This window comes from Gossypium arboreum, chromosome 13 (assembly GCF_025698485.1).
Source record: "Gossypium arboreum isolate Shixiya-1 chromosome 13, ASM2569848v2, whole genome shotgun sequence".
Lineage (NCBI taxonomy): Eukaryota > Viridiplantae > Streptophyta > Magnoliopsida > Malvales > Malvaceae > Gossypium > Gossypium arboreum.
This window is the reverse complement of record NC_069082.1, coordinates 77,452,197-77,473,033: the sequence shown is the minus strand read 5'-3', so window position 1 is coordinate 77,473,033 and position 20,837 is coordinate 77,452,197. Positions and strand designations below refer to the sequence as shown.

At 35.5% G+C, this 20,837-nt stretch overlaps 1 non-coding gene across 1 annotated transcript; it reads right to left on the bottom strand.

Annotated features, from left to right (window-relative positions):
- Window positions 1-19,511: 19,511 nt before the first annotated feature.
- LOC128287109 (small nucleolar RNA R71) lies at window positions 19,512-19,618 on the bottom strand. Its single transcript, XR_008277809.1, has one exon. It is a non-coding gene; the product is annotated as a small nucleolar RNA R71 (small nucleolar RNA).
- Window positions 19,619-20,837: the final 1,219 nt, after the last annotated feature.

The window sequence follows — 20,837 nt, the reverse complement described above, 5'->3', positions numbered from 1 at the left end:
TTGGAATGCTTGTAATGATGAGATTATCTATGACCATTATTATCATGTATTGTTATGTGACTAACTTGTATGATTGAGTATGCCATGAGAATTAACAATGTTTATATTAAGCTCTATTGTGTAATCGAGTATGGGATCCATGAAATGGTGAGTTCATGATTAGTTGAAAATGATCTTATGGAAGTGATCATTATATTACACTAAAATATTTTTGGACAGCAGCAGTCTTCCGACTTTGAAAATCCACCATAAATGGTGGAAATCGAATTAGAGAACGAACAATATGAAATTAAATCTTATTGAGTCTAGTTTCACATAAAGGAAACGGTGTAAGCAAAAGAATTTCATATTATGAGTTATTTGAATTTTTATGAGACAGGGTTAGAGTGATTCCGATCTCCCCTGTCTTAAATTTGTAAAATCACTAAAAAATTTTCAAAAATAATTATCGATTAGAATTCATATGACCAAATTATTAATGAGTCTATCTTTAATAGAAACAGACGGGAACATTATCTGAATACCGTACTAAGAGATAAATAAATTTTAGTAAGGAAAGGTCGAAGCTGTCAAGCAACAGAACATGGGTAAAGTTAAAGAATAAATTGTACTTATTGGCTAGACTAAATATTCTAAAAATTTTATGGTAAGAAGGTATTTGAGTCTAGTTTCAGGTAAAATTAGTTGCTCTTAATTTGAAATTCCGTAGCTCCAGATATAAATAATTTGGTAACTATGACTCGAGAAAATAACATGACCAGAATATAAGTAAAAGTGTAATTATGGTTGTATTACCTTGAGAAGCATGTTGGCATATTGCTTATTATTTTCATATGGACGTAGTAAGCTTTAAGCTTACTCCCTCCTCTCCATTTCTTTAGTGTTGTCAGGTCGGCTCGGTGTAACAGCCTGATTTTGGGCCTAGTCAGAATAATGGTTTTGGGATGACCAATCCAAGGTCAGAGAGAGTATTTTATTATTATTTTGGAGTTAAAACATGTTTATTATTGTGCATGAAAAATTTTGTGAATTAATTTTAGCATTTTAGAGCTTAATCGCGAAAAAAGGACTAAATCGCATAAAGTTCAAAAGTCTTGAATTGATATCTAAGGGTGTTAAATTGCCATGAAACTTAAATTACGGGTCTTTAAAGGGCAAATAGACCCTTGGATTTTAGCTTGGCAGACCATCAGACAAAGAAATTAAATGGTAAAAGTGTTAGGTATTTGATGACCTAATATGTGATAAAATAATACTCAAAAAGCTTAGACTTCATCTCTTTCCTCCATCCTTTCTTCTTGACCGAAAATATCAACCGTTAGAAGAGATTTTGAAGTTTGAAATTTTAGCCACTTAGTCTCTCTACAAGTAAGTGATTTTGAGGGCTTTTCTTCAATATTTTTATACTTTTGATGTCCTTGTATCTTGAGCTTTATAACAAGGAGACTATTTTGCAAAATGGTTGAAAGTCTAGGGTTTTTCCATGATAATAGACATGTTGTTTTCTAAAATTTTATGGAATAAAATAAATTATGGTTGTGAAATAAAGAAGTTTTGTGAAGAAATTTCTTATGAAAACCCTAGAAAGGACCATTTTGCATAAGTTGTAAAATAGGTGATAAATGTGTGAAATATTGAGAATTTTGGATTGCTTCTAGTATAAAAAGTAATCAGCTAGGCTTGATTAGTGAGAAAACATGTTAAAAATTGATTTTTAAACTTAGGGGTGAAATGGTCATTTTGTGAAAATCTAGGGGTAAAATGGTCGTTTTGCCCAATTATGAATTTTCGGGTGTCTATAGTAATATGCTGATGAGATGAATAAATTTCTATAATTTTTTATCAAAAATTACAAAATCTGGGCCTAGACCGGGGAAAAGCGAAGCAAGTTGACTAAGCCGAGCTAGTCGTTTATAGTTTGTAATCTTAGGTAAGTTGTATGTAAATAATACAACTACATTGTTATTATATGTATTGAATTGATATAGCATAAATTGGTTGTTTGTTAAAATGATCATGTATGTTGAATATTGAGATCGTAGAATTCCCGTTTGAACCTTAAGAAATAAATCAAATATTCATGCCATGACATTCGAGTTATTTGTGTGCTATTGTAAGACCATGTCTGGGACATGGCATCGGTATTGAGACAAGAGCTAGTGTAAGACCATGTTTGGGACTTGGCATCGGCATTGAGATAAGAGCTAGTGTAAGACATGTCTGGGACATGCGTCGGCTACGAGATGTGTCAATGTAAGACCATGTCTAGGACATAGCATCGGCACGGATATGTGAGAGCTAGTGTAAGACCATGTCTGAGACATGGTGTCAGCCTCGATTTCGATAGTCAATGTAAGACCATGTTTGGGATATGGCATCGACTAGATAAATGAGCCAATGTAAGACCATGTCCTGGACATGGTATCGACATCTTATCCCATGTTTGAGGCTTAATGAATATCTGATAACATTTCAAATGGTTCAACGGTGAGTGTTATAGTTTAAGTTAAACGAGAAAAGTATAACCATGTTGTGAGTGGTACAGGTACATATATGAAATAAATGTATGCTATGTGAATTGTATTGGATAGTGACGAGTAAGTTGTACTTATGCCTACTTTTGTATTAAGAACAATATGATGAATGGTAAAGTTGTTGTTATATTTATTTTCATGAAACTTACTAAGCTTTATGCTTTCCCGTTTCTTTCTATTTTCTTATAGTGTCACCCAATTAGCTCATGGATCAACGGTCGTCGGAGGTATCGATCACAATATCAATCGAAGCACTTGGTGTAGCTAAATCTTTTTATTTTGATTATGGTATGTATAGGACTCTTTGATTTTGTTTTGATTTTACATTGTTTTGGGCCAAATGTGTTGACTTGCTTTAACATTTGACTCATTTTGTACAAGGTCATGAAAAATGACTGATATTGAAGGTTATTATATGAATGCAAAGTAGTCTTTCATGAATTAGAAATTATTTGTATGGTTGAATACATGAATTGTATATAGACTTTAGCTATGGTTGTTTGGTGGTGAAATCATATTATTTTAGTCTTTGATATGTTGGTTAATGTTATGTTATGTTTCAAAGTGGCAAAGGGCTTGGTAGATAGCCCTATATTGTCCACACAGGTAGACACACGGGCGTGTGTCTAGACCGTTGTGACATACGGCTAGTCCCATGGGCGTGTTGTCCAGCGGTGTGTCCCCTGCACGTTAAAATTTCAAGTCAAAATGCATGGTAGTAAACACATGGGCAGAGACATAGCTATGTGTCTCAGCCGTGTGGAGGACACAGCCTCTGGCCATGGGCGTGTGCCTCAGCCGTGTGTCTTAAATTGGATGCTGGCATCAGAAAAAAATGTCAAGGTTTTTAGACACAAGCTAAGACATGGACGTGTCATGGCTGTGTGAAGGACACAGGCCATAGACAGGGGCATCTGTCAGGCTGTGTGAAAACCCTTGTAGGTTCGAATTTAAAATTTAATTCACAAGGGTGTGGGAAACGGGCGTGTCCCTAGATGCTTAGGCCGTGTGTGTCACACGGGCCATCAACAAGGCCATGTTGTAATGACCACAGGGCGTGCTGCCCTTCCATACGGTCGTGTGCCGTGTTTCAAGAATCATTTTTATTAAGTCAATTTAAGAACCTGAGTTAGTTTTGAGTGGTTTCCAATGAATGTTTGAGGCCTCATAGGCCCATATACAGAAGATTAAACAAAGTTAAAAAAAGTTTTAAATTAGATTAAGTCTTGCTGACTCAAAAATGATCGTGTGTATGTGTTAAAGTTTAGTAACGCCTCGTATGCTGTCCGGAGGTAAGGCACGGGTGTGAGGTGTTACATTTAGTGGTATCAGAACTATGGCTTAGTTGGTTCTAGAACTAACCTAGCGTGAGTAGTAGTCTAGCTATACATGGCATAACTGTATATTGATAGTGTGACGACTCCTGAAGAGATAATTTGTGTTTTTATTTATATAGTAAATGGATCCTAACGTAGCTATGGCGGATGATGTGGAGAGTAATGCGCTAGCTCTTGTCAAAGGGACCGCTCCAGTAGATAGTGGGCCCGTGACAATGTGTCAGGGCGGAAGGGCTAGAGAGGCTTACCTCCATATGATAGACGCGTGGTATGTAACAGTCCAGTTTAGACCCTAGTCAGAACAGTGGTTTCAAGACCACATATCCACATGAGAAAAATATTTAAATATTATTTTCCATGTTTATGATATTTTAATGAGCATGTGTGAAAGTCTCATATGAAAATTTGAATGTTTGTGTACTTAATTTTGAAAAAGGGACCTAATCGCGTAAAATATAAAAGTTGCCTACTATTTGCAAAAAGTGGTTATTTGATTTATCTTATTAAAAGAAAGGTCCTTATGATGCAATTTGACCATTGAACATATGAGTGGACACTAATGGCCTTGTGTTTATTGATTTATTAGTTTTATAACAAACGGCAAAATGGTAAACTAATTATAAAATGAATTATAACTAAAATAAAGTATGAAATTAAAGCCATTATGTGTGCATATAGCTGAAATTAGAAAAGGAAAAAGAGAGAAAACTCAATCTGGCGTTTGGGTTTGATTTTATTTGATTAAGGTATGGATTTTATTCGGTTTTTCATAATTTCTACGTTTTTGTAATCGTTGCTTTGTATACTATCAAGCCCATGTCTCAATTTTTGATTTTGATGATGATTTTTAAATGTGCCATGGATGAATTCATGAGCTTATTGTTGTTATTTGATGAAATATGAAAGTTTGATGTTGGGTTTATATGTTTTGTCTTTGGATTTTTGATGATTTTGAGTAAAATGGAGCAAATTGTGAAATTTGTAATTTGAGGGACTAAAATGTGAAAAAAATGAAATGTGTGGACTTTTATGAGAACTATGAATATTCGGCCAAGCATTAATATATGCAAATTATGTGTATTTTGTGATTTTGTGAATTAGGGACTAAAGTGTCAAATTGTGAAAATGTGAGGGCTAGTTTGCAAATTGCCCTAAATATGTATCTATGGATTGTTTTAAATGAATTTGTGGTTGAACAAGTTAAATTTGAATTTATATAGATCAAGAATTAAAGAAAATGAAATTAGATCGGGGAAAGTCAAAAGTTGTCAAGTAACCGATTTCATTCATCTGAATTCGTACGAGGTAAGTCAAATACAATAAACGTGTTTAAATTGAATTATTATTGTTCATATGATATTGAATTGTGATGAATGAATATTCAATCTCAATATGTGCTATTTGATAAAGTATCAACAAAGTTTCGACGTCTGAAAAGCCCATACGAACCTTAGGAATAGTTAGGATACATATGTCATGACATAGGATTCCGTTATGTGTTTTCGTGTAAGACCACATCTGGGACATTGGCATCAACTTCTATTTTATGTGTAAGATCATGTTTGGGGCATCGACATCATATCTGATTACGTGTAAGACCCTGCCTGGGACAGTGGCGTTGATGTTTGATTACATGTAAGACCACGCTTGGGACGTTGGCATTGTATATGTTCTCTGAACTATCCGCGTGTCCTTACGTTTCTGAACGGTTCAACAGGCATTCCAAGAAAAATGAATGAATAAGTGAAAATGTATTCAATTCAGGTATGTTCAAATTGAGTACTATATTTGAAAATGAAAGGTAAGTATACATACAAATGATGATCTATGATCCAAGTATATGAATATGAGGTTTCTGTTGGTATTTGGCTCCAAAGTATAAGTAATTTGATGATGTTTATATACTTTAAATGATAAGTTTATTTGTATATGGCTTACAAAGCTTTTGAAAGCTTACTTGTGTGTGTTTGCATTATTTTATAGATATAGAAGCTACTGTTAGCTCGGGGATCATCGAGGATCATCACCACACTATCGAAACTTATTTTGGTACTTTTAAAAATGTATATAGTGAAGTATGGCATGTATAGGCTAGAAGTGTTTAGATTATGTTTTGTGATGTATATACTTAGCCATGTGATATGGCTTGGTATGGATGTGATTATGATATGGTTTTGGTATATGAATTATAAGGCAATATGATATATTTGATGTGTTTATGTATGAATATAAAAAATGGTAAGATTGGTAAGCTTTTCGCATGTGTTAGATATGGTAATTGATAAATTTTGATCATGAAATTAAAACATATGTTAGTATGATTTTATTTTAGATTTGTTATGTTTTGGTTGATGAATTGAGATGGAAATTTGGTTGACAATGATATGTCATGAATGGCTTATGTTTTGATTGTGAATTGGTCATAAAATGTTGGGCAAATATGCTTGGTTTGGTGCTTGTAGGTTTGACCCAATTCTGGTGGCAAGTTGGCTATTCAAATGTCCTATTTTTGTCCATACGAGTAGGGACATAGGCGTGTGCCTTAGCCGTGTGTGACATACGGCTATGTTTCACGGTCGTGTGTCCCTTGGGGTACCCTACAATTGTAAGTCAGGCTCGAGCACGGCCAAGGCACATGGGTGTGTGGCTAGCCGTGTGGCCTAAGTCAGACTCTACTACGGCCAAGGCACACGGGCGTGTCTCGTGGCTGTGTGAGCAAGTTAGAATGTATACCCTGTTTTGACATAGCCTAGACACACGGGCGTGTCTAGTGCCGCGTAAGGCACACGGCCTGTTTACACGGGCGTGTGACCTGTACTTCTTTGAAAATGTTTAAGTTTTGGAAAAAAGTTTTGTATGTGTTCGGTTTAGTCCTGAATCCTTTCCAATGCATGTTTTAGGTCTCAATGACCTATATAAGGGACTCTATATTGATAATTGATCTTTAATGCTTCGATGCTTATGAAATGAACGTTAAATGTTCCAATTTTGTCCGGTAATGCCTTTAATCCTAGTTCAACGACGGATACGGATTAGGGGTGTTACATTTTATTGGTATCAGAGCTATGGTTTAGTCAGTTCTAAGTCTACCATGGCCTATATGAGTCTAGCTATACGTGCCATATTTATGAACTGCGATAGTGTGATGAATCCTGACATTGAAATGTGCTTTTATATAGCAAATGGATCCTGAACGAGCCATAGCGGACGATGTCGAAAGCAATGCGCTTACTCCCTCACAAGAGATGGCGCCATCTGATTCTAGACCAGCTACGAGTAGCCATGAGCGTGAGGCTGGACAAGCCTTCTATCATATGATGAATGATTGGTTTAGCCAATATATTAGAACCAATCCGGCTATTCAACAACCCCCACCCCCGGTCAATTCTCTGCAAGCTCCTACTATACCATCAGTGAATCTGGTTTAGTTAATTAAGCCTTCGTAGATAAGATTAGAAAGTATGGGGCCGAAGAGTTTTGAGCTACAACAACTTATGATGCTGAAAAAGCCGAGTTTTGGTTAGAGAACATGATAAGAGTGTTTGATGAATTGTCTTTGAATCCCGAGGAATGTATAAAATGTGCCATTTCACTTATGAGAGATACGGCGTACCATCACTTAGGATTTCTTCCAAGCCGAGTTTCGAAAGAAATAAATTAGTCAAAGATTCATCGACCAAAAACGTACAGAGTTTCTTGAGCTTAAACAAGGTCGTATGTTTGTCATAGAAAACGAGTGAGAATTTGTAAGATTGAGTCAGTATGCTCGTCAATGTGTATATACTGAAGCAATAATGTGCAAAATATTTGAAGATGGATTGAACGAGGATATCCGTTTGCTAGTTGGGATTCTTGAAATCAAAGAATTCATTGTGCTTGTTGAACGCATGTAAAGCGGAAGATCTCGGAAGAGAGAAAAGAAAAGCCGATTTTGAAGCTAGAGAATTGAGAAAAAGATCTCGAGTAAATCATTTCACTCTGTAAGAAACAAATTTAGATATGATAATAGCCGTTCAAAGGCTAATGTGGAACATTTGAATAGAGATCGTGCAAGATTGCATTCGATCTTCAAAGCTCCAGCTACATCTGTTGCCAGTATGGGAAATGCTAAATCCGATCGCCTTGAGTGCAAGCATTATGGTAAAAAGACATCCCAGTAATTCTAGACTGTATGATCAGGCTTGTTTTGGATGTGGATTGTGAGAATATTTTATCCGTGATTGCCCCGAATCTGTCGATCAAGAAATTGTACAAAATATGAGGCCAAGTGGCAATGTATCTCGGGGTAAACCTTCCAGAAATAAAAGAAATATAAGTGGTAGTCAGAGAGGGACAAAAGACACAGTTGTTAGATCCGAGGCTCGTGCACCTGCTAGAGCCTATGCTATCCGAGCTCAAGAGAAAGCTTTATTCACAGATGTGATTACAAGTACATTACTCTTTATGATGCTTCTGTGATTTCTTTGATAGACCCTGGATCAACACATTGGCATATCTACATGAACTTAGTGAACAGTAAGACTTTGCCTGTAGTGTCTATTGAATTTGTAATTAGAGTTTCGAACCCTTTAGGAAGATGTGTTTTGGTTGATAAATTCTGCAAGAATGTCCGTTAATGTTTCGAGACATTTGTTTTCCGGCTGATCTGATGCTGTTACCTTTTGATGAATTTGATATAATGTTGCGTATAGATTGGTTAACTTTGCATGATGTTGTTGTGAACTGCAAACGAAAAACTATTGATTTGAGATGCAAGAGTGATGAAATTTTCTGAATTGAATCTAGTGATTTGAATGGATTGTCTATTGTGATATCTTCGATGAAAGGTTTGAGTATTGTGAGAAAGGGTTGTGAAGCCTATTTTGCTTATGTAATTGATTCGAATGTGTCAGAAAAAAAAGTTGAATCAGTGCCTATTGTATGTGAGTTTCCTGATGTGTTTCCTGAAGAACTTCTGGGTTTACCTCTGATATGAGAAGTTTAATTCGGTATTGAATTAGTACCTGGAACTACTTTGATTTCGATAGTTCCTATAGAATGGCTCCGACCGAACTAAAAGAATTAAAGTCTCAGTTGCAAGAGTTAAAAGATAAAGGGTTTACTAGACCAAGTTTCTCACCCCGGGGTGCTCCGATTCTATTTGTGAAAAAGAAAGACGGTATGATGAGATTGTCTATCGATTATCGCCAGTTGAACAAAGTGACTATCAAGAATAAGTATCCTCCACCTTGTATTGATGATTTGTTTGATCAGTTGAAAGGAGCTGCTATGTTTTCGAAAATAGATTTGAGATCAAGCTATTATCAGTTGTGAGTGAAAGACTCAGACATTCCAAAAACTGCTTTCAAAACAAGGTATGGTCACTATGAATTTTTAGTTATGCCTTTTGAATTTACTTACGCACCTACTATCTTTATGGATTTGATGAATAGAATTTCCAGACCCTATTTAGATTGATTTTTTTTCGTATTCATTGAGGACATATTGATTTATTCACATGATGAGACCGAAAATGCTGAGCATCTGAATATAGTGTTACAGACTTTGTGAGATAAATAGTTGTACGCAAAGTTCAGTAAATGTGAATTTTGGTTGCGAGAGGTCGGTTTTATGGGTCATATTGTATCAACATTTGGTATCCGGGTTGATCCAAACAAAATTTCAACTATTCTAGATAGGAAACCTCCGAGGAATGTCTTTGAAGTCTGCAATTTATTGGGACTTGCTGATTTTTATAGACGATTCGTAAAAGGCTTTTCGATGATTGCGACTCTGTTGACGAAACTGCTTCAGAAAGATGTAAAGTTTGAATGGTCTGAAAAGTCTCTTAACAGTTTTAATCAGTTAAAAACTTTGCTGACCGAAGCTCTCTTATTGGTACAAATCAAATCGAGTAAAGAATTTGTGATTTACAGTGATGCTTTATTGATCAGTTTGGGATGTGTTTTGATGCAAGGAGGTAAAATTATTGCTTATGCTTCAAGACTGTTGAAGCTACACGAAAAGAATTATCCGACACATGATCTTGAGTTAGCCGCGATTGTGTTTGCTCTAAAAATTTGGCGCCACTATCTGTTTGGCGAGAAATGTCTTGTATATTCTAATCATAAAAGTTTGAAATATCAGATGACTCAAAAATATTTGAATCTAAGACAAAGAAGATGGTTAGAACTGCTAAAAGACTATGAATTTGTGATAGATTATCATCACGGCAAGGCAAATGTTGTTGCTGATACTTTGAGTCGAAAATCATTATTTGCTCTGTGTTCGATGAATGGTCATATGGTTCTATCCAATGATGGTTCAGTTTTAGCTGAATTGAAAGCAAGAACTTTGTTCTTACAATATATTATAGAAGCTCCGAAGATTGATAATGAAATTTTAGCAAAATGAGCTCAGTGTGATTTAGAATATGATTCAAAATTTAGAGTTAATAAAGATGATTGCTTGAGATTTTGAGATAGAATTTATGTCCTGAGAAATCCAGAATTAATTCAGATGATTTTGAGTGAAGCTCATAATAGCTGATTATCTGAGCATCCGGGTAGTACGAAAATGTATAATGATCTGAAACAGCATTACTGGTGGTCCGAAATGAAAAGAGACATCTCTGACTTTGTTTCTAAATGTTTGATCTGTCAGCAAGTTAAAGTTGAACATCAGGTGTCATCTGGTTTGTTACAACCAATTATGGTTCCAGAGTGGAAATAGGATCGGGTGACAATGGGCTTTGTTTGGATTTGCCCCTATCTCCGAGAAAGAAAGATGCTATATGAATTGCCATTGATCGATTGACAAAATCAGCTTATTTTATTTTGGTATGATTCGATTACTCACTTGATAAGTTAGCTGAGTTATACATTTCCGATATTGTGAGATTGCATGGTGAACCATTATCTATTGTGTTAGATAGAGATCCGAGATTCACATTGTGATTCTGCAAGAAGTTGTAATATGCTCTGGGTACTAAATTTCATTTCAGTACTGATTTTCATCGTCAAACGGACAGTCAATCCGAGTGGATTATTCAGATACTCGAGGATATGTTGAGATGTTGCATTCTTGAGTTTGAAGGCACGTGGGAATAGTATCTGCCTTTGATTGAATTGGCTTATTTTAACTATTTTCAATCGAGTATCAAAATGGCACCTTACGAAGCTTTATATGGTCACAAATGTCTTACACCTTTGTATTGGACTGAGGTCAGCGAAAATAAGATTCACGGAGTTGATTTGATAAAAGAAACTGAACAGAAAGTAAAAGTGATTCGAGATAGTTTGAAAGTAGCTTCCGATCTTTAGAAATCGTATGCGGATCTGAAATGAAAAGATATAGAGTTTTAGGTCAGAGATAAAGTATTTTTGAAAGTTTCATCGTGGAAGAAAATACTCAGATTCGGTTGTAAAGGCAAATTGAGTCCAAGATTTATCGGGCCGTATGAGATTACCGAGCGTATTGGGCCAGTAGCATATAAATTATTGTTGCCACCAGAGTTAGAAAAGATTCATGATGTGTTTCATGTATCGATGCTTCAACGATACAGATCTGATCCTTCGCGTGTGACTCCTCCGTCTGAGATTGAAATTCAGTCTGATATGATTTTCGGGGACGAAAATCCCTAAAGGGGGAAATTGTAATAGTCTGATTTAGACCCTAGTCGGAACAGTGGTTTCGAGACCACATATCTGCGTCAAAAAAATATTTTAATATTATTTTCTATATTTATGATATGTGAATGAGCATGTGTGAAAGTCTCGTATGAAAATTTGAATGTTTGTGTACTTAATTTTGAAAAAGAGACCTAATCGCGTAAAATATAAAAGTTGCCCATTGTTTGTTGAAAGTGCTTATTTGATTTGTCTTATTAAAAGAAAGGTCCTTATGAATCAATTTGACCATTAAACATATGAATGGACACTAATGGCCTTTTGTTTATTTATTTATTAGTTTTATAATAAAGGGCAAAATGGTAAACTAACTATAAAATGATTTATAACTAAAATAGAGTATGAAAATAAGCCATTATGTGTTCATGTAGCCGAAATGAGAAAAGGAAAATGAGAGAAAACTCAAGCTAGGGTTTGACTTTGATTTTCTTTGATTAAGGTATAGATTTTGTTCGGTTTTTGATAATTTCTATGTTTTTGTAATTGTTTCTTCGTATAGTATCAAGCCCATGTCTCAATTTCTGATTTTGATGATAAGTTTTAAATGTGCCATGGATGAATTCATGAGCTTATTGTTGTTATTTGGCGAAATATGAAAGTTTTATGTTGGGTTTATATGTTTTGTCTTTGGATTTTTGATGATTTTGAGTAAGATGGGCTAAATTGTGAAATTTGTAATTTGAGGGACTAAAATGTGAAAAAAATGAAATGTGTGGACTTGTATGAGAACTATGAATATTCGGCCTGTAACAGTCTGGTTTAGACCCTAGTCAGAATAATGGTTTCGAGACCACAAATTCGTGTCAAAGAAATGTTTAAATATTATTTTCTCTGTTTATGATGTGTGAATTAGCATGTGTGAAAGTCTCATATGAAAATTTCAATGTTTGTGTGTTTAATTTAATAAAAAGGACCTAATCGCGTAAAAGGTAAAAGCTGTGTGCTAGATGTTAAAAGTGTCTATTTGATTTGGCTTTATAAATGAGGGGTCCTTATGATTCAAATAGACCATTGGATTCATGAATGGACAAATATGGACAATTGTTAGTGGAATTTTAATGAAATAGGTAAGGTTAAAAATGGTATTTAGTAATTAAGTTATGTTAAATAAAACATATCATTAAATCATCCTTATTATCATAATTTTTTATTGAAAATTTGAGAAGTAGAAAGCTAAAGGCTAGGGTTTCATTCGGCTATGGTTAAAGCTTGATTAAGGTATGAGTTTTGTTCGATTTTTGATAATTTTTATTTTTTTGTGATCGTTGCTTAGTATACTATCAAACCCATGTCTTAATTTTTGTGTTTGTTGATGCTTTTGAGTTATGCCATTAATGAAACTATAAGCTTTGTGATGTTAGTTGATGAATTATGAAAGATATGTTTTGGGTTAACATGTGTTGTCTTTGAATTTTTGATGAAATTGAGCAATTTGGGCTAAATTGTAAAAATGTTATTTTGAGGGACTAAAATGTGAAATAAATGAAATGTATTGATTTGTATAGGAGCTATAAAAATTCAGCTAAGCTTGAGTATAAGCAATCTTTGTGTATTTTGTGATTTTGTGAATTAGGGACTAGAGTGTCGAAATGTGAAAATGTGAGGGCTAGTTTGCAAAATGCCCTAAATATGTACCTATGGATTGTTTTGAATAATTTAGTGAATAAAAGGGTTAATTTTGAATACTTATAGATCAAGAAAAGAGGAATTCAGACTTTGACCGAGGGAAGTCGAAGATTATAGAGTAGATGATCCGAGTCGACAATTTCGAGTACGAGATAAGTTCGTACATAAAACATGATGTTATAAGTATGTTTTCATGCTTTGTTTATACATAGATTGTATATACATTTTGTTTGGATGAATACGATGATAAATCAATGGTATTTGGCACTAAGTGTGCGATTTAACTAGCTTCAGCTATATGAGGCACTAAGTGTGCAATACCAAGATAGCTTCGGTTAATGGAGAAAGCACTGAGTGTGCGGAATTATTATACCTTTGGGTAATCTTTAAAGCACTAAGTGTGTGGATTTTTAAAGCATTGGTAAACTTCGAAAAGTCTTAAAATATCCGAACAAGAGGTGAGAATGAAAATGAATGAATAAGGGAATGTTCAGGTAAGTTTAATACCTATGTGGTAGATGGTATTATGCATATAAAATTTATTGAATTGGTGTAAACCTATATGTTGGGATGAAATTGATAGATGAGTTGAGAATTTATAAGTACTTATGTGTTGTTGTTTCATATTTTATATACTATTGATGATTTTGGTACGAACTTACTAAGCTTTTGAAAGTTTACTTTGTGTGTATGTTTGCATTGTTTTATAGATATCGAAGCTACTGTGAGCTTGGGGATTGTCAAGGATCATCACTACACTATTGACCGTCCTTTTGGTACTTTGAAAATGTATATATTAAAGTATGGCATGTATAGCCTAGAAGTTGTGGGATTATGTTTGGTGATGTATATATTTAGCAATGTGATATGGCTTGGTATGGTTGTGGATATGTCATGGTTTTGGTATAACATATGTGATGCAATATGATATATTTGATATGTTTTAGTTGGATAAAAGAAATGGTAAATGTTGGTAAGTTTTGGCGAGTTTTAGCATGAAATTGAATGATGTATAGAAAGAAATGTTTTGACAAGCTTTTGGGTTATGTTTGGTTTGGAATTTGGCTAAATTGGTTATGCATATATGCTTGTTTCTTTGCTTATAGGTTGACCCAAATTGGGGTGGCAAATTGGCTATTCAAATGACCTATTTTTGTCCACACGGGCAGAGACACTTGCGTGTGTCTTAGCTGTGTTCGACACACGGTCACGTTACATGGCCGTATGTCCCCTGGGGTACCCTACGAATTAAAGCCAGTATACCCTCTAGTTTTGGCATAGCCTAGACACACAGGCGTGTCTAATGGTCGTGTGTGGCACACGGGTTGGCACACGGGCGTGTGGTCAGCCGTGTGGCCAAGTCAGTAGCCTCCCTAATTTTCACACAGCTTGGCACATGGGCGTGTCTTGCAGCTGTGTGGACAAGTCAGTATGTATGCCCTGTTTCGCCACGGCTTAGACACACAGTCATGGCTAATGCTGTATGAGGCACACGGCCTATTCACACGGGCGTGTGACCTTCTAAAAGTTAAAAATTTTTATAAGTTCTGAAAAGTTCACATGTTATCGATTTAGTCCTAAATGCATCGATTAGACCTTGTATGCTCGGTCTAAGTTCATAATGAACATGAATGAATGGTATTTTATTGAATTGAGATTGTATTTGATATTTGGTTGTTTTGATCTAATTTACGAGTCCTGTAATGCCTGTTAACCTATTCTGGCGACGGATACAGGTTAGGGGTGTTACATTTATTGGTATCAGAGCTATGATTTAGCCGGTTATAAGACTACCATATCGTATATGAGTCTAGCTATACATGCCATATTTATGAACTGCGATAGTGTGATGAATCCTGACATTGAAATGTGCTTTTATAGAGTAAATGGATGCCGAAAGAGACGTAGCGGATGATGTCAATAGCAATGCGCCTGCTCCCGCACAAGGAACTACGCCTGTTCCTGTGTAATGGATGACTCCATCTGATTCTCGACCGGCTACGAGTAGCCGTTATGGTGAGGCTAGACAAGCCTTCTATCAGATAATGAATGATTGGTTCACCCAATATATTAGGACCAATCTGACTGTACAACAACCTCCAACCCCGGTTAATTCTCCTCAAACTCCTGTTATGCCACCTGTGAATCAGTTCAGTTAAGTAGACGACCAGTCGATAAGATTAGAAAATATGGGGTTCAAGAGTTCCAAGCTACAATGAGCGATGATGCTGAAAAAGTCAAGTTTTGGCTAGAGAACACGATAAGAATGTTTGACAAATTATCATTAAATCCTGAAGAATGTATAAAATGTGTTGTTTCCCTTCTGAGAGATACGGCGTACCATTTGTGGAAGACTTTGACATGATTTCTTCCAAGCTGAATTCTGGAAGAAATATGTCAGTTAGAGATTCATCGATCAGAAACGTAAAGAGTTTCTTGAGCTTAAACAAGGTCGTATGTCTGTCATAGAATACAAACGAGAATTCGTAAGATTAAGTCAATATGCTCATGAATGTGTATCACGGAAGCAATAATGTGCAAAAGATTTGAGGATGTCTTAAATGAAGATATTCGTCTGTTAGTCAGGATTCTGGAAATCAAAGAATTTGTTGTGCATGTTGAACGAGCATGTAAAGTTGAAGATCTCGGGAAAGAGAAAAGAAAAGCTAATTTTGAAGTTAGAGAGGTACGAAAGAGATCATTGGGCAAGTCATTTCAAAGCTCCAGCTACGTCTGTTTCCAGTGTTGGAAATGAAAAGAATGAAAAACCTGAGTGTGATCATTGTGGAAGATGACATTTTAGAGAATGTTGGGGAAAGAGTAATAACCGAGCTTGTTACAGTTGTGGTTCACGAAATCATTTTATAAAAGATTGTCCAGATTTAGGTAAAAAAGATAATGTTTAGAACCCGAGGTCGAGTGGTAATGCTGTTCGTGGTAGACCTCTCAGAAATATGGGAAATGTAAGCGGTAGTCAAAGAGGAACAAAAGATATAGCTGTTAGATCCAAGGCTCATGCACTTGCCAGAGCTTATGCTATCCGAGCTCGCGAAGAAGCTTCATCGTCAAACGTGATTACGGGTACATTTACTCTTTATGATACTTTTTTGATTACTTTGATAGATCCTGGATTGACACATTCGTATGTATGCATGAACTTAGTGAATAGTAAGACTTTACCTGTAGAGTTTATAGAATTTGTAATTAGAGTTTCGAACCCCCTAGGCAGATGTGTTTTGGTTGATAAAGTCTGCAAGAATTGTCCGTTAATGTTACGAGACACTTATTTTCTGGCTAATCTGATGTTGTTACCTTTTGATGAATTTGATATAATTCTGGGTATGAATTGATTAACATTGCATGATGCTGTTGTGAACTGCAAATGGAAAACTATTGATTTGAGATGCAAGAATGATGAAATAGTCAGAATTGAATCTAGTGATTTGAATGGATTGCCTGCTGTAATATTGCTAGAATGCTGGTGCCCCTAAGGCGTAGCAAAAAAATAAAATTTCGGCAATCAAACCATAGATCCATGTGCAAGGAACGAATTCGGAAAACTGAAATAATGAAAATAGTTTTGTGATGCGTGATATTTGTGACAGGTTTTAAATTTTTATAACAAATCATTCTTGAAACTAACTATTATCACGATGAAGGCAAGTGCACCTACCGAACAGTAGTATAGTTTTAGCAAGACCGGATTGTCAAACCCAAAGGAACTAAAAGTACTAGCAATGACTGTCTTTTTATTATCTAGTCTAAGAATAATGGGGTTTGTTTTAACTAACTAATTAACTAAACTAACAATTCACAAAAAATAGAATTAGGGAATTACTTTTGGAAAAACGATTGAATTAAGACAATACCTAAGGAAAAATCCACCTAGACTTCACTTGTTATATGACTCTAAATCGAACGATGTATTCATTTGACTTGATCTGTAGAAATCCCTAAGTTATATTATTATCCCTCTCGAGACTAACAACATCTACCCCTAGGTTGAATAATTGAAATCACTTTCTAATTAACTCTCTAGGGTTGCATTAACTCGATCTATGGATCCCTTTATTAGGTTTCACCCTAATCCGACAAAATCTTGTCGCCCTATCTCTAGGTGCGCAATCAACTCCTCTTAATTATGAAAAATGTACTCTTAGACTGGGTCTATTCCTCCTCTGAATAAGAGATTAACTTGAATCAATATCCTAGAATATCAAAACAAGAATTAAGAACACATAATTAAGAACAAGTCAAATATTTATCATACAATTCAGATAATAATAACAAGATATGTCTTACGTTTCATTCCCCTTAGGTATTTAGGGGTTTTAGTTCATAACTAACAAGGTAAACATCTCAAAAGAATAATGAATACAAAACATAAAGAAAAACCCAAAACTCCTGAAGCGAAATTAAGGAGAGATCTTTGTTCTTAATGATGAATCTGGCTTCTGAGATAGATCAATCGGCTTTCCTTGAGTAGCTCCCTGCTTCCCTCTCTGTGTGTCTCCTTTTTCCTCCTCCTCTAGGGTGTATTTATAGGCTTTAGAATGCCTAAGAACTCTCAAAATTGGCCTTTTTCGAATTGGACTCAACTTGGGCTCGGCAAGGACACGCCCGTGGGACACGCCCTTGTGTGCGATTACTTCAGGCCATGGTCAAGCCTATTAAATAAGCATGATCGTGTGGTCCACCCGTGTGAGTCGTGCTTCGATTCTATCAAATCGAGGTTACCTCGATTCAAAATCTCACGAAGTCTAACATCCTCACTAAAGATTCACTCAAATCACTCAAAGTGTTTAAGGACAATGAAAGTGCACTCATCAGTCAATATGAAAAGTTATTACCATAGGCTTGCATGAAAATCAAATCTCCACCACTATAAATTGATATGATACATCAATCAAAAGGTCTTTAGAGGGTTGTAACGAGGCTTGGTTAGGGGGTGTGGTCACAAGCTGAAAGAAAAAGTTAGAATTGAGATTGAATTGAAAAATTACTTAACTAGAAAAAAATTTTAATCATTACTTACGTACAACAGATGTTTTTCTTAGAATATGGAATTTAAGTACCTAAGCTCAAAAGCAAAAGATTACTACTAATATATATACACTTTTTTTTTAACAAAAATTCAAATAACATAGATCGAGTTAATGCAACCCTAGAGTGTTAATTAGAGAAAAGTCTCGATTATTCAATCTAGGGATTAGACATTATTAGTCTTGAATAGGGATAATAACATAACTTAGGGATCTCTACGAAACATGTTGAATGAATAAATCGTCTGATTCGGAGCCAGAATAACAAGTAAAGTCTAGGCGGACTTTTCCTTGGGTATTGTCTCAAGTCAATCGATTCTTCCCAAAAGCAATTCCCCAATTCTTTTCTCTGTACGTTATTAGTTTAGATAATTAGTTAAATAAATAAAAAAACCTCTTTATTCTTAGGCTAGATAATAAAAAGATAGTCATTCCGAGTACTTTTAGTTCCTTTGGGTTCGACAATCTGGTCTTGCTAAAACTATACTACTTTCGATAGGTACACTTGCCTACATCGCGATAATAGTTAGTTCAAGAACGAGTAATTATATATATTTAAATCATATGACGAAATCACGTGATCAAGTTTTTGGCGCCACTGTCGAGGAACTAAGTTATTAGGAACGCTCAATTTCTATTACTTTAGCCATTTATTTTTCTTGCAATTTAATTTTTTTATTATTATTTTTTATTAACCCACTCTTTCTTTCTCTTGGCAGGTTTTTATAGTTTATGACTAGAAGAAACCCATCGGGACCATTACTTTTTGACGAAGAAATCGATCGTATAGTTCGTAGGAACCAAAGAGAAATAAGGTGCAGCTTAAGATACACAGAGAACGAGCAAGAAGACGATACTCAACCCCCAACCGAAGAGATGGCTGAAAACCAAGGCAATCAGCTACCTCCTGCAATTGCGATTAATCAAAATCCTATTCTACGCACTATGTATGACTATACTAAACCTTCTTTAACAGGAACTGAGTCAAGTATAGTTAGACCTGCTATTGCTGCGAATAATTTCGAACTGAAACCTAACACAATTTAGATGATATAGCAGTTTGTTCAGTTCGATGGTTTGCAGGATGAGGATCCCTACACTCACTTGGCTAATTTTCTGGAGTTTTGCGACATTTTCAAAATTAGTGGCGTTTCTGATGATGCCATTTGCCTTCGGTTATTCCCTTTTTCACTGAGAAACAAAGCTAAACAGTGGTTGAACTCGTTACCATAAGGGTCTATCACTACTTGGGAACAAATGACTGAAAAAGTTTTAATAAAATATTTTCCACTGGCTAAAACAGCTAAATTACGTAATGATATTTCTTCTTTTATGCAGGTGGACTTAGAAACACTTTACGATGCATGGGAGAGATACAAGGATCTATTACGAAGGTGCCCTCACCATGGGTTACCTCTATGGCTGCAAGTTCAAACGTTCTACAATGGTGTGAATCCCTCGACAAGTTAGATGATTGACGCAGCTGCTGGAGGAACCATCAACAACAAAACACCTGAAGAGGCTTATGAATTTATTGTAGAAATGTCACTGAATAACTATCAGTGGCAAGTCACGAGGACTAAGCCAACAAAAATAGCAGCCGTTTATAACGTCGACTCAGTTACTATGCTGTCAAATCAGGTAGAACTTCTCAATAAAAAGATTGATGGTTTACTTGGTTCTATGCAGGGACATCCAGTAATGAGGTGTGACTCAAGTGGAGGAGGTGTGCATACAGAATATCAATCCTTCAATCATACAACCGAAGAGGAACAAGTGAACTATATGGGTAACAATAACTTTAGATTTCAAAATAACCCATACAGTAATACTTATAATACAGGTTGGAGGAACCACCCAAATTTCTCCTGGGGTAGTCAAGGGAATCAAAAGCCACAAAATCCTCAGGATTTTCAGCAGCCACCTTATCAACAAGAGAAGAAACTGAACCTTAGGAGATGCTTTCTAAATTTATCTCAGTATTAGAAACCCGTTTCCAAAATACCGAGATAGCACATAAAAATCAACAAACATCAATCCAAGGACTCGAAACTCAGATAGGCGAGCTATCCAAACTAATCTCTGAACGGCTACAAGGTAGCTTACCAAGTAATACTGAACATAACCCAAGGGAACACCTCAATGCAATTAGTACTCAAGATAAGGAAGGATTCATTGCGCCTGAGCCAGAATTGATGCAAGAAACTCTAGTGAGCAAAGGTAAAAGTGAGGTAAGTCATAAAAGAACGGTGAATGAAGAATATAAACCTCGTGTCCCATACCCTAACGTGACAAGGAAAGACCGCTCAGATGAACAATTCAGTAAATTCCTTAAACTTTTGAAAAAAATTACATATTAACTTACCGTTTATTGAAGCTCTGTCGTAGATGCCAAATGCAATGAAATTTTTAAAAGAGCTTTTAGTAAATAAGCAGAAGTTGGACGAAGCGTCGTATGTGGAGCTAAACGTAGTCTGCTCAGCTATTCTACAGAATAAGCTACCCGACAAATTAAATGATCCAGAGAGTTTTACAATCCCTTGCTTAATTGGTAGTTTAGATATAAATCATGCATTAATTGATTTAGGGGCTAGTATTAGCGTCGTGCCTTACAAAATGTTTAAGCAACTA